At 40.7% G+C, this 14,618-nt stretch overlaps 1 protein-coding gene across 1 annotated transcript in view; it reads right to left on the bottom strand.

Annotated features, from left to right (window-relative positions):
• Positions 1–10,581: 10,581 nt before the first annotated feature.
• The window catches only part of PIK3R1 (phosphoinositide-3-kinase regulatory subunit 1), a 105,725-nt gene continuing 101,688 nt past the window's right edge, over positions 10,582–14,618 (bottom strand). Inside the window, exon 18 of the mRNA XM_087715588.1 lies at positions 10,582–10,750. The gene's annotated coding sequence lies outside the window, so the exon portion shown is untranslated. The remainder of the gene's footprint in view (positions 10,751–14,618) is intronic.

Raw genomic sequence — 14,618 nt, 5'->3', positions numbered from 1 at the left:
AAAAGTTCCCATTAGTTTGTCTCTCTATAAAGAGGAATTAATACTAGGATCTCTTTTAATATATTTAATATATTACATTCATCTGAATGTAATATTCATTTTAGACATGCTTAATTCAACATGTTTTAATATATTTTGAGAGAAATATAAATCCAACTATTGTATATAGTCTCTACAAATTAAAAGTGCTAAATTCTCACAGTATCCTATCGATATTGTAGATCCCAAAGGCAAAGACTGTGTAATTAGAATGGACATCATATTACTACACTTTAGTAAACTTTGGTAATGGCACTACAGAATTGTCCAAAATGATATTATGCCATTAGTGTATAGAAACAATTTATATTTAGCACCAATGCTACTATACATTTAATATCTTCAGACTGCCTAATGAAAGACGCTCAGGGTTGAGGAATCAAATTAAAGATTAAAGGAGATATGGTCCATCCTTGATGATAATGCTTGCTGGGTTGAGAAAGAAATCCATTTGTAATGACTCACACATTACCAATTACCTCCACATTACATTATCTCCATGTAGGGTATAGATACCAAATGGCAATTCAATAGATGATGGAAGCCTATATCTTCTTAGAACAGACTTCATAAATTGAGTCTGAACCCATATCAAAGACCTTTTCAGTGCCCAATGAGATTAAAACAGCCAATTCTAAATTATCTCTCACATTGTCAAAATATCAATTTTCAAAAAAGATATTATCAGATGTTTGTCTATTTTTAATAAATCCAGACTGAGATGGGTGAATTATCAATGGAATTAGTTTCCGTAGTCTCCTGGCTAGTAGCACACTTAATATTTTAATGCTGATGTCAAAAGATAATTTGCACATCTAGGCTTTATTAGGCTTTAATATTACTATAATATAGACCTAATAAAATATTGGAAACAGAAACTTAAAAATTGATTTTAAACTTTAAATAATTTTTATCAATTTTAAACAATTAGGAAAAGGTAGAGTTTAACAGTTCCATTAAAGGTTTATACCATTCAGCTGTGAATCCTTTGGGTCCAAAAACTTTCCTCAATCCATAGATTGTACTGTCTCTGTAATTTCTTGCCAATGGTTGTGCCAGGTTTTTAAATTTTTCCCAAAGTTTTCCTTAAAAATTACCAATTTACTATTCAATTTCAGATGTCTCCAATTTATATTACTCAGTGGAGGTCATAAATGATAATTAATACATTTGATTTAATACATAACAGAATATCATTGTCCAGAAATTTAGATAGAAAATGTTGCTTTTGGGATACTTTCATACCATATACCTGGAAGCCACACAACCTGTAGGAAAGTTATTAATTATTTGCATTATTGCAGGATGGAATTGACATGGGTCAGTTCTAACAAAGTCTTCTTTTTATTTCTTTATTGGCATTTTTTTAAAAATAGTTGCCTTTATGAGGGAATGAAAAAGGAATTAATAATGCTTGGTCAGAAACCTTTATGTTCTGATACCTGAGTTAAGCAATCTGATTCGTTGTTAGGGCAGTGCTGAGGAGTGCTAAAAAAAAAACCCATCCTACATCTTTGTGTTATCTTGAATTGGTTTGTTGGCATGGAGAGGCAAGAGATCATATAAAAAGTAAGGAGAATATGATAGACATGAAGTATGTTTTGGGAATCTGTACCATATAGCCCTTCTTATATTCTTCTCCTGAACTGCGGTCCATTCTGTCACTCTATTGAACAGGTTTGGAGGGAAAGGAAAAAAAGAGCAGATGAGTGTACTATACAGAGTGCAGAGAAGAACAACAAAGACGATTAGGGGACTTAAGGCTAAAACATATGAAGAACGATTGCAGGACCTGGGTTTGCCTAGTATAATGAAAAGAAGGACTAGGGGAGACATGATAGCAGTGTTCCAATATCTCAGGGGTTGCTACAAAGAAGAGGGAGTCAAACTATTCTCCAAGGCACCTGAGGGTAGAACAAGAAGCAATGGGTGGAAACTAATCAAGGAGAGAAGCAAGTTAAAACTAAGGAGAAATTTCCTGACAGTTAAAACAATTAATCAGTGGAACAGCTTCCTGGAAGTTTTTAAGAGGATGACGGATAACCATTTGTCTGAAGTGATGTAGGGTTTCCTGCCTGAGCAGGGGGTTGGACTAGAAGACCTCCAAGGTCCCTTCCAACTCTTATCTTCTCTTCTCTTGAAATACATGGATGCTCTCAGGTTTATCTGTAGGATTAAAAAAAAGGTCAAGATGGTAGCTGTGACAGAGTGATAGAAGCTTCCTCTGTTTTTATGTGTGATGCATTATCATGGCCACTGTCTTACATTTTTTAAAATCATACCCTTGGACACTGTAGCTGCTAGCTGTGCATGCATATGATCCTATAGGATAGAAAGGTGAAAATTGGGGTGGGGGATCACAAAAAGAAAGAAAGAAAGAAAGAAAGAAAGAAAGAAAGAAAGAAAGAAAGAAAGAAAGAAAGAAAGAAAGAAAGAAGAAAGAGGAAAAAGGCTCCTGTTCACATGGATGCCATTCTTGGGTTGCATTTTGCATAATCAAAGGCTATGGCATCTTGTTTATTACATGCATAATGTACCAAAAGATTTTTCTGAGTGCTGTAAGCCATGTTGAGTGCTTAAAAAAATTCATTTTACTGCAATAAAAGCAGCCTCCTTTTGTAATAGAGTCTGATTCAAAAACAAAGGGGATGGGTGGGTGGGGGGAAGAGAGAAGAATAAATGAGCCTTTGGAGCTTATTTAGAAAAGTGTTTTAGCAGGAATGTCGAACAAGGAGAGACTGATTGGAGTCAATGAGATTGTGTTTCTCCTTTTGAACACAATATAATTATTGAATACCCCCTTGGCACACATTGTTATTCCATGGCAGAATTATTCCTCATATATCTTTCATCTCTATAGCAGGCTTTTCTGTCAGACACTAGACAAGAATAAATTCATTTTGTAATGCTTGCTGAAGTCATAGGACCATTTAGGAATGATCAGGCTACATTTGAACAAAGGCACTGTGTTTGTCCCCTTTGAGCAAACAGGATCCAAACATCGAACCTGGGATTAGCAGATACAACACTTGAGCATCTCCAAGAGATCAGGAGAAAGATAGTTACAAGATTGACTGAGCTTTAGTGATAGACCCCCTAGGGGGATTTGCAGTAATTTTGACTCCTGGTTATTTAACCAGAGCAGCAATAGAATTACTTCCATTGTAAATGAAGACAATGATTATATTTAATGTGGATTTGGAATAAATCAAATTATGTTATTTGGATTACTAAGGTTTCGTTCAATTATGATATTCAGAACCAATTCAAATTTAAAATAGATTATGTAATGCTAAGTGGTTTGAAGTTATTGTGCTGTTTATTACTATATTGTATTATTATGTGAATAATAGGCCAGTGTTTCTTAACAGTAACTTTAAGATGTGTGGGCTTCAGGTCCTAGAATTCCTCAGCCAGCACTTCTCAGAGACCGCCTAACTGAACTGGTTATACAAACCTTTTAATGAAATGAAATATCTTCAGCACTAGACTCTGACTGAGTAAAACTTGAGTTCCAGTAAAAAGCAAAGCTGATTTTGAAACATGCCAATCTATGTAATGGAAGAAAGTTGGACCATAAGGAAGACTGAGCACCAAAGAATTGAGGCCTTTGAACTATAGTCCTGGAGAAGACTCCTGCGAGTCTTTGGATTGCAAGGCAATCAAACTGATCAGTCCTAGAGGAGATCAACCCTGACTGCTCTTTAGAAGGCCAGATCTCGAAGATGAATCTCAAATACTTTGGCCACCTAATGAGAAGGAGGGACTCACTGGAGAAGAACCTAATGCTGGGAAAGATTGAGGACAAAAGAAGAAGGGGATGACAGAGAATGAGGTAGCTGGATGGACTCACCGAAGCAGTAGGCATGAGCTTAAATGGATTCCAGAGGATGATAGAGGACATGAAGTTCTGAAGGAATGTTGTCCGTGGGATCATGATGGGTTGGACATGACTTCGCAACTAACAACAACAATGTAATTGAAATCACTTAAGCAACTTTCAAAATGGTATTGCAATAATATTGTTTGAAAGACCATCATTATTCATATATTTACTTAACAAAAACAATAAACAGAATCTAATTTTGGGATGACCTCATAGAGTCAATACCATGGCACTGCCATTTCCTTTTATTTTCAACATGGAAGGGTCTATCCACATTGCAAATTAATTTAGGGATAATTTTTTTAGTCTTGATTTGGTTAAATAACTTATATGCACAGAATCTCTTTATTGTGTATTTTCATTTAGCTATTCCATGAATTTCCCCTTATATGCTAAGAACTGTAACCCATGACTACTTGTCTGGTTTGTTGTTGTTGTTGTCGTGATTGCTGATTTTATTTTCAACTTCATTTCAAAATAAAATTCCACATAAAAAAGAGAGAAAAGATGAAGAGTTCTCCTTGAATTCAATTGTTACACTTACCCAGGGCATTCTATACAAACCAGCTTATTTTTTTTGAACAAATGTTATATGCTGAGTGCTTATGTCCTCCACATAGCAATAATTCAGGGGAAATAAAGATGCAAATCATGTTTTCTTATATCAGGAGAGGAAACAGAAGGCAAGGAATGGGACCCAGTGGCAAAGTATTGGGTACAGTTTTGTAGAGAAGCCATTCACTGATTTGAAAATGTTAGGAGGAAGCCCAAGAGATACCTGTCAGGCAGGGGTGGGCTTCAAAAATTTCAGCAACGGGTTCTCTTCCCTGTTGCTGGCTGAACATGGCCATGGTGGGTGTGGCCTAGTAGGCCTCCTGCACCATGGGGTGGGGGCTTTTCACCTTCCCCAGGCTCCAGAGGCTTTCCTCGAGCCTCTGGAGGGCAAAAACTGCTTCTCCCACGCTCCTGAGGCTCTCTGGAGGCCAGAAATGGGCCCGTTTCTGGCATTCTGGAGCTTCAGGGAGGCCCGTTCCCCCCCCCCCCGACCCTCTGTGTGGGCCCTGCACTTACCTCGCATCTAAAACAGGCCATTTGGAGACTCCTGGGAGAGGCGGCATAGGATAGGTGGGGCCAGCCAGGGGTGGAATTTGAAAGTTCTCTGAACCGGCTATAACATTAGCCAAGGGTTCCCCCGAACCCCAATGACCTGTAGAAACCCACCCCTGCTGTCAGGCCTGGAAGCCATCTTTTCTCTTGGCCTTACGGCCTGCCACATTTTCTACTGTGGGAAAATGGGAGGGAGGATTATATGGAGTATGGGAGATACATAGTCTAAATAACTTTCCTTTCTCAGAGAGTCAAGGACATCTTGCCCTCCAGTTGGGATGGTGCCTGATTGGACCATGTGCTGGGCAGAGACTTGAACTTTCACTTGGGTGGGGAAAACCTGGAAACTTTCAGATTCGGGTTTTCCCAGATGTGCCAATATGACATCTCGAATAAAATGGAACTTTGAGGCAACTCAAGCCTCAGAGCCTTTTTTCGTTGGCGTGTTACTTGGAATCCTGACAATACCTATATCTGTAGAAAGAATATATTCATTTCCTTCCACAAAAGTTGCTGCAGTTTATGTTATCACCCAGAAGTCATTTCACATTGTTTGTTATATAAATAGTGCTTTTTGGTTTCCAAAATGTTACTTCCTGGTTTTAGTTGACCTTCAGCAGCTAAAATTTTCCTCTTCTCTTCCTGTTGTTGTTTCTCACTACAGGTTGTTCCTTGCTTATCACAGCTTTGTTGGTTTCCATGGAAATAGGATCAGAAGAAGCATATGAAAGGTAAGGAATTATCTCATGAAAAGGAAAGTAGATTTCTGAACCATTTTCTTTCATTTACTTTGCAGTCATTGTAATGTAGGGACATCTTAGGTGGGGAAACAAAAATGCCAAGGTAACATAACCAAAATAATTTTTTAAAAAAACCAAAGGTTGCCACTTTTTAAATATGTATTGTGTGTGGGGCTTCAATTGTAGGGTTAAGCTTGCCATTTTGAGTATTTTGCTCTGTCTTAGAAGATCCCTTTGGGGATATTTTTGTTTCACTGTTCATAATGAAGCAATGGGGACATGGTGGCTCAGTGGCTAAGATGCTGAGCTTGTTGATCAGAAGGTCGGATGTTCAGTGGTTTCAATGCCTAGTGCCGTGTAACGGAGTGAGATCCCATTATTTGTCCCAGTTTCTGCCAACCTAGCAGTTCGAAAGCACATAAAAAATGCAAGTAGAAAAATAGGAACCACCTTTGGTGCTTTCAGCGTTTATTCAGGCCGGCCACATGACCATGGAGATGTCTTCAGACAGCGCTGGCTCTTTGTCTTAGAAACGAAGATTAGCACCGCCCCCTAGATTCGGTAATGACTAGCACATATGGGGAACCTTTACCTTTTAATGAAGCAATATTTTTTAATTAAATATTACTTCATTATTGTGTTGTGTATTGTTCTCCCATTTTTGAGTTAGTAGAAAAATATTCCACAATTATATTCTCTCTCTTATATTGCCACACTTGGAATACTGAATCTATGTAAAAAGATGTAGAGACTCTAGAAAGAGTGCAGAGAAGAGCAACAAAGATGATTAGGGGACTGGAGGCTAAAACATATAAAGAACTTTTGCTGGAACTGGGTATGTCTAGTTTAATGAAAAGAAGGACTAGGGGCAGTGGTAGGTTTCAAAAAATTTTGAACCTCTTCTGTACATGTGGGAGTGGCTTGCCAGCCATGTGACTGGGTGGGCGTGGCCAACTTGTAAAATGAGGTGAAACTCATTTAATAACACTCTTTAATAACGCTCTTGCTTAGCAACCAAAATGTTGGCTCAGAAACTCTGGCATTTGAAGCACACAAATCTTAAAGTTGTCAAGGTACAAGATTCTTACACTCCTAACCCTTTAGAAAAAAAACCTAGAGGTGTTCAAACTTGACAGCTTTAAGACTTGTGGACTTCAACTCCCAGAATTCCTCCTCTCGTTCTTCATTTTAATGATGTACGGATGGGTGGGGGGAGGGAGCTGGAACTGGTTCTAAACGGCACTGTAGATGTGTGGAACCTCTTCTATAGAAGAGGTTAGAACTGGCAGGAACCCACCCCTGACTAGGGGAGATATGATAGCAGTGATCCAATATCTCAGGAGTTGCCACAAAGAAGAAGGAGTCAAGCTATTCCCCAAAGCACCTGAGAGTAGGACAAGAAGCAATGGGTGGAAACTAACCAAGGAAAGAAGCAACTTAGAACTAAGAAGAAATTTCCTGACAGTTAGAACAATTAATCAGTGGAACAAGTTTCCTCCAGAAGTTGTGAATGCTCCAACACTGGAAGTTTTAAAGAAGAGATTGGATAACCATTTGTCTGAAATGGTATAGGGTTTCCTGTTTTAATAGGGGATTGGACTAGAAGACCTCCAAGGTCCCTTCCAACTCTGTTATTATATTTTCTCTCTTCTCCTCCCGCCTGCAATTGATCCTTATCCTGCTTCTATGTTAACTTATTTCAACATGTAGTAAGTACAACTGGTTCTTTCCTCCAATTTTTCTATTTCTGACTACTGCAAGTCACTAACTGTGATGGAATGTAGTAAAGAGGCGGATTTCCATGGGGGAAGGGAATATATATTCACAGAATATATTGAAGATGCAAATAGTAGCATACTCAGCCTGGCACGATTTTGTCTGTAGGTGTGAAACAATAAAGAACTCAGCATGAACAGCACACCATGTCTCATTCTTGGTTTGGGTCTGACACCAACTTTTATCATGCTATGAAATGGGATAGATCCAGTGGTGGGATTCAGCCAGTTCACACCACTTCAGGACAATCGGTTGTTAACTTTTGGGGCAGTTTGGTGAACTGGTTGTTGGAAGAAATCATTGGGGCAGAGAACCAGTTGTTAAATTATTTGAATCCCACTACTGGGTTGATCTAGCTACAAATCTTGATCATCCCTAGACTCTTTCTTGTACCCTTCTTTCTACACTTGAGCAGAATAAAATGTTGTGGTTTTTTTAAAAAAAGAAAACCCGCTGGAGTCATGAAGGGAGTTTAAATCAGAAGCAGCATTTATGGTATGTTGTATCAGGAACTCTTTTTCCATTCAGGTCATTGGTTGCTACCCACAACAGCTATTTTATCCTGAGTTGCCGGGCTGCTGGAAGGTGAAAGGCTTTTTATAAAAGTTCACTGGTGAAATGGAAAAAAGCTGAAGCTTTAAAAAAAAAGAGAGATGAAACTAATGGGAGTTCTGCCGTTTCCCTTTTAAGCCAGGTGACAGGAATAAGGATTCAACTGTGGGTATTCTTTCTTTTTACTGGTCCAACAATACTGCAGAGATTCCAGAAATGCTTTTTTGTTGTAGTTGGACATATTAACTGAATTGTGAAAACCTGTCCAAAGCCACTCCTGCCCAGGGGTGGGCTGCTGGGGGTTCTCAGGGGTTCAGGACAACCTGCAGCTAAGATTCTGTGCAGTTTGGAGAGTTCCCAAATCCCACTCCTGGCTGGCCCCACCCATCCCTCCCCCCTCTCCCAGGAGTCCCCACGTGTTCCGTTTTGGGTGCAGATAAGTACAGGGCACATGGGGACGCTTGGGGAGGACAAAAAATAGGCCTAATGGAAGAGGGCCTCTGGAGCCTGTGGATGCTGTTTTTGCCCTCCCGGAGGCTCAAGGAAAGTCTCTGGAGCCTGGGGAGCCCGGGGAGGGCAAAAATGCCCCCATCATGGTTCAGGAGGCCACCTAGGCCATGCCCACCATGGCCACAGCCCCCCAGCAACTGGACAGAGAACTCTTTGCCAAAAATTTTGAAACCCACCTCTGCTTTTGCCCATTTTAGGACAACATAGTCAAGGTAGATCAGTTTTGAATTTCTTTCTCATGATTTCTACTTTTCCAGGACTGAACAACTCTTTTATTTCTCTCACTTCTCAAAGCCAAAGTTAAACTCTTCTAAAAGCAAGATCCATCAATAGAACAATGGTCGAGACAGAATACCAGCCTATCTCTGTGGCTGAAGTGAAGGAAAGGATATAGATTAGGAAAGGGATTTCTTAAACTGGCTTCATCTCTACCTGTTTTACACATAAGAGTTAAATGATTTAAGGCTGAATGTGGAAATGTATACAGATTACGTAGACCAGACTCTGGAATAAAGAGGCTGTGCCTGCATCATAAAATGAACAACACACAACATTTCACTGTGTTGTAAGCTGCTTGGAGTCACCATATGTGAGTTTGGCAGTCATATAAATTTGTTAATCAATCAATAAATATTGATCTGACTCTACTTGTCACTTGACTTAATCTGTAATGACAAAGCATTGCAGAATATATTGTACATATCTAATAGGTTCCATTGACTAAAGGGAGAATATCCCATCATATCATCAGAACAACTAAGGTCAATTCAGTTCATGGACTCAAATGAGATATGGGGGACATGACTCCACAAAATATATTGCATGTCAGAACTCAGCAGGACAATAAACATTTTCAGAAGAAGATTGAACAGATACACCTGGGAGCTTAGAAACTGAAGAATCAAGCCACACATTAGCTCTAAAAGTCCTGATACTCCCAACATTGATGAACTTGGGGCTAGATACAAACCTCTATTTCCTGACAAGGTGGTGGTTGATGAGCTAAAAAGTAGCTAGGCAAAGGAGTGGCCACTGACAAGGGAAGGTTCCTGATGACTCTTGAAGCTTTGAGAAATAAACTTCAGATGTACCTAAAAGGAAGCAAAAAAGATTTTGAAATGCAAGCCTCCCCCCAGAAGACAAATTGCTTGCTAAAATAAATGTGGTGATATCAACCATACTTTGAAGAGATATATCTGCCTAGATGAATTTCTTAATTTCTGGACCGCACCCAACTATTGCAACTATCTTACTCAATGCTGGAGGTGGATTCTTTGCTGGTACCTTGGGAGTTGATCTGACTCGAATATTGCAATTCTTTGCCTCTTGCAACATGATGAAAAAATTGATAATAGATGGTGATGGCAATTGGGCTTACTTTATGACTATTCTGCCAATTCCCTGCTAGAGCCTTGCTAAATAATCATGGCATGTTATTTATCCAATAGTCTATTGGTGGGTAACTTGTGGCCCTCTATCCCTGTTGATTTCTAATAAATAGGAATATTCAATTTGGATTGCAGAATCCCAAATGATCACTTCCTGGTTACAGAGAGATTTAAAAAAAAATGCTTAGTTCTCATTGGCATTTATTGACTTTTGTATTTTAGGACTGACAACCTTACCCTCAACTTCAAAATGCCCTTTATAAGGGAACGGACAATAGTTATAGTACTGGTTCATACAACGCATAATGGAGTTTCTTTGGTTTTGATTGAGTATAACAAATGACTCATCCAACTATAGTTATGCTGAAGTGAATTTTGTCCTAGAGTGATTAAACTATATTGGCTTGAGGTTATGGAGGGCACCAGGGTGAGGGGAGGCTCACTTAATGTACCCAGCAATAATTTGGATTCAATCACTATTAAAATTCTAGCTTTCTGATTTATATCAAGGTTTATATGAGCAATAATTTTCATCGTGATATATGTAGGAAAAGGTTACCTTATGAAATGAGAGTCTACCATCTGCTCAATATACGGTATATACCTGAATTTACTTTTTCATTAAAAAAAAACATCCTACAACATAATATACAAATCCCACATTTCCCCTTTTCTATTCAGGTATCAGTATTTCTTGAGGATGAAGTACGGTATTTTTCAGACTATAAGATGCTCCTGACCATAAGATGCACCTAGAAGAGGAGGAGGAAAACAAGCAAAAATATATTCAGAACCAAATGGTGTAGTAATATATTTAATAAAATATAGCAGAATAATATTTCAACCACGTAAAGTCAACAGCGATATTAAGACCCATCATCACTGTCATTAACAAATGAGGAGAAACTTTAAGGTTCAAGCACATCATTGCTAGTGTTAGTTAGCTCAGTTGCTCACAATCACTGATATCACTTTCTTCGCTATCTTCATGTATGATACTATCTTCAGTTCCACCTAAGCAATTGCTAATGCCACAGTTTTTGAATGACCATGCAATGATTTCATTCTTCACTGAGTACCATAATGTTTTAACCCATTCACAAATTTGAGTGACAGTAGGGCTCTTCATTCATCCAGTAGGTGTCAGTTCATGATTACCAGCAGTCATCCATTTGTTCCACTCTTCTCACATATAGACTTTAAATGGTTTGTTGATGGAAACGTCAAGAGGTTGCAACTGGCTGGTAAGACCCCCCCAGGAATTACAGCTAGATGAGTCTTCACTTCTTTAAATCTCTTTTTTGTGGTTTCGCTAATATGTGCTCTAAACTGGTTGACCACTAATAAAGCAGGTTTTTTTCAGAAGCCAGGGCATTTGGACAACACTTGTTCAACCTATACTCTCATTCCATTTTTGTCCATCCATCCTTTCTTATAAACATGCACGATCACTCCTTGTGGAATCACTTCTTTTGGAATGGTTTTCCTTTTGAAAATTACCATCGGTGGCAATTTGGTGCCATCCGCACAACAGGACAACACAACCATGTAATGTGTTTTCTCTTGTCCTGAGTTGTTCACAGTTATGCTTTTGGAAACTTTCAGATCACCAGTTTTATTAGATGGCACAGCAAAGGCTAGAGGGGGTTCATCCATATTCCCAATCGCCAATTTCAAAATTATTTTTCTCCCTAGCATCTATTACAAATGTATGAGGAAAATCTTAAATTCATATTCTTTTGGTGGTTGTTTTTTTTTTGCGCAATTCTAGTTTTGGTGTGCATAGCAAGGCCATATCACCTCATAAATCTGTAGCACCACGATGGTGATCCAGTATAATCCTGAATGCCTTTCTCTACAGCAATGTGTTTGGCTTCATATATTACCATTTTTGTAGAAACTGCAAAGCCATTATTCCAGTGAGATGTGATCCATTCTTTCATGTCCATCTCTAACTGTGACCACTTTGCAGCAAGCCCACCAAAATTGTGCTTACTTTTATCTTTTACTTTTTGCAATTGATCCACCTGTTTCCTCCACTCTCTTATCATTTTTTTCAGTTGGAGGTGGCCCAAAATGTTTCTCTGCTGTTCTGTTTCCATGTTCCTCAGCATATTTTACTACTTACAATTTAAAATAAATTGTATATGCTTGTCTTTTCTGCTTTGACATCTTTGTACTGGTATGTAGTGTGAGGAGGTACCGTAGCATTTTTCTGCAAGAAAGAACTGCCAGTAATGTGTCCTTTATTGTTATGAGAGCACTGTAGCTGAGAACATCAAGGAATGGCACACTATTATAGGGGATCCGCTGCAGACATACTGTTATGGGGGACATATTTAAGATTTTACCTTTATAGGGGACAGTTTATAAAGAGGGCACTTTATTAGAGGACACTTTAGGCACTATTCATAGGACCGTATTTTGTTTCCGCAGTGCCCCTTTACAGCCCCATGTACCAGTGTGTGTGTGTGTGAGTGTGGGTGTGTGTATGAAAGTAAAAACAAAGGAATGACTGATTTGAATGGTAGTCAGATTTCAGATTTTAACCATGCCAGGTGAGCAGACAAGACCTTCCCTGATGGATGCTTGGTGGACACTTGCTAAAATGGATGCTTCCTCCGACGATCAAGGCAGCTGGAATTTCCTCCCCCCCCCACCCCTTGTCTCTGTCTTCCATTGCTGCCGGAGATACTGTGAAAGCATCCAGCAAACCTCCCATAAGCCTCCCATGAGCCAGGCAGCTGGGATCGCCAAATCATCTCCCTGGCCCATGCGTTTTTTACAAGGCTTCCCCATCATGCCCTGCTTCGACTGCTTGCCCTTGGCTAATGGATCTTGGGTGCTGTGTTGCAATGGAGAGGCCATCACGAGGAGCATGGAAAGAGGAGAAAGCGGCCTCCTTTCCTCAAAGTGGCTGCTCCATTGCCCATTTTGCCATTGCAGTACAGCTCTTCTGCCCACAAAAGCTTCATCTTTGATGGGCAACACCAAAGCAGAGAAAGAGCTGCCAGGAAGAAGCCAGTAGCCCCGGAGTTGGGTACCCTTCCTCCCCTGCCCATCCCACTTGCCACCCCAAAATTGAATTGATAACTTAGTGAGGGGCAGAAAGCCATGACATGCCCAGTGATGGGGGGGGGGGAAGGGATGACAAGGGGAGCCCCGTCTCGCAACATGTGCCCCAATGAAATGCAGTGTCAATCCGTCAACCCGGCCACTTCCCTTGCCCGTCCTCTCTGGTGATGGAAGCCAAGCCATACCTGTTTCCGTGTCTCTGGGCTCACAGTCCACCATGCAGGCTGGGAAGTGAGCACTTGCAGAGAGGTGGCAAGCGGCAGGGCATCCTTAGTGAACTGCTTGATGAACTTGTGCAGAGCAGGCAGACATAGAGTGCTCCCAGCCAGGAGGTGGGATCAGATAGTTCTCCGAACTGCACACAACTTTGAATCTGGTTTGGCCGAACTGAGTGAATCCCACCTCCGCATTGCTGCCTCAGCCGGGAAATGATGGAGACTTTGCAGCCAATTGGTTGTTGGATCAGCCTCCTGGAGGCTGTCAGCTGTGACCAGGGGGGCATTTGCCCAGGTTCGCCTGGTGCACCAGTTGCGCCCCTACCTGAACCGGGAGGCTCTCACAACAGTCACTTGTGCCCTTGTGACCTCCAGACTGGAGTACTGCAACGTGCTCTACATGGGCTGCCCTTGAAGAGTATTCGGCAACTTCAGTTTGTCCATAATGCAGCCGCGCGAGCGATTGTGGGTGCGCCTCGGTTCACCCATGTAACACCTATCCTCCGCGAGCTGCACTGGCTACCTGTTGATCTCCGGGTACGCTTCAAGGTGCTAGTTGTCACCTACAAAGCCCTTCATGGTATTGGACCTGGATACTTGAGAGACCGCCTACTGCCAATTACCTCCACTAGACCAATTAGATCCCACAGACTAGGCCTCCTCCGAATTCCATCAGCCGGCCAGTGTCGACTGGCAACTACCCGGAGGAGAGCCTTCTCTGTGGCTGCTCCGACCCTCTGGAACGAACTCCCCGTGGAGATTCGTACCCTCTCCACCCTCCAGGCCTTCCGCATAGCCCTTAAAATCTGGCTGTTCCGACAGGCCTGGGGCTAAAGACTCGTTGCCCCACTCGAATGGTATGACTGTTGTGCTTTTAACTGTGTATGATTTTATGTTTTTTTGTTATTTGTTTGTATTTCCCCTCCCTTGAGTTGTGAGCCGCCCTGAGTCCCCTCAGGGAAAAGGGCGGCATATAAATAAATTAAAACTAAACTAAACTAAACTAAACTGGAATACTGCCAATCAGCTGTTCCAGTCAGCGGGGATTGTGCTGCCGGAAGTATGTCTTATACACCCAAAATTATAGTAAATGATTTATAACTTCGGGTCTATGTAAGAGCATAGCCTAACCTAACCTTTGATAAGAAACTCACTTCCCACTTTTATTGTTGACCCTGGCTGTGATCCAGGAAGACAAACACCAAGATGATGCACGTAGTGGGACTTCTTTAAGTTTCCCTGCTACCACATGACTGTATCATTGTGGAGTTGCACATCAGATAAACCAGTTTTGATACATAGCAGAGGTATTTGGAGGGAGAATGATGGT

The sequence above is a fragment of the Thamnophis sirtalis genome, unplaced genomic scaffold, assembly GCF_051295495.1.
Source record: "Thamnophis sirtalis isolate CommonGarterSnake01/CBP01778 unplaced genomic scaffold, rThaSir2_p1.2 scaffold_5, whole genome shotgun sequence".
Taxonomy (NCBI): domain Eukaryota; kingdom Metazoa; phylum Chordata; class Lepidosauria; order Squamata; family Natricidae; genus Thamnophis; species Thamnophis sirtalis.
This window is presented reverse-complemented; position numbering and strand designations above follow the sequence as displayed.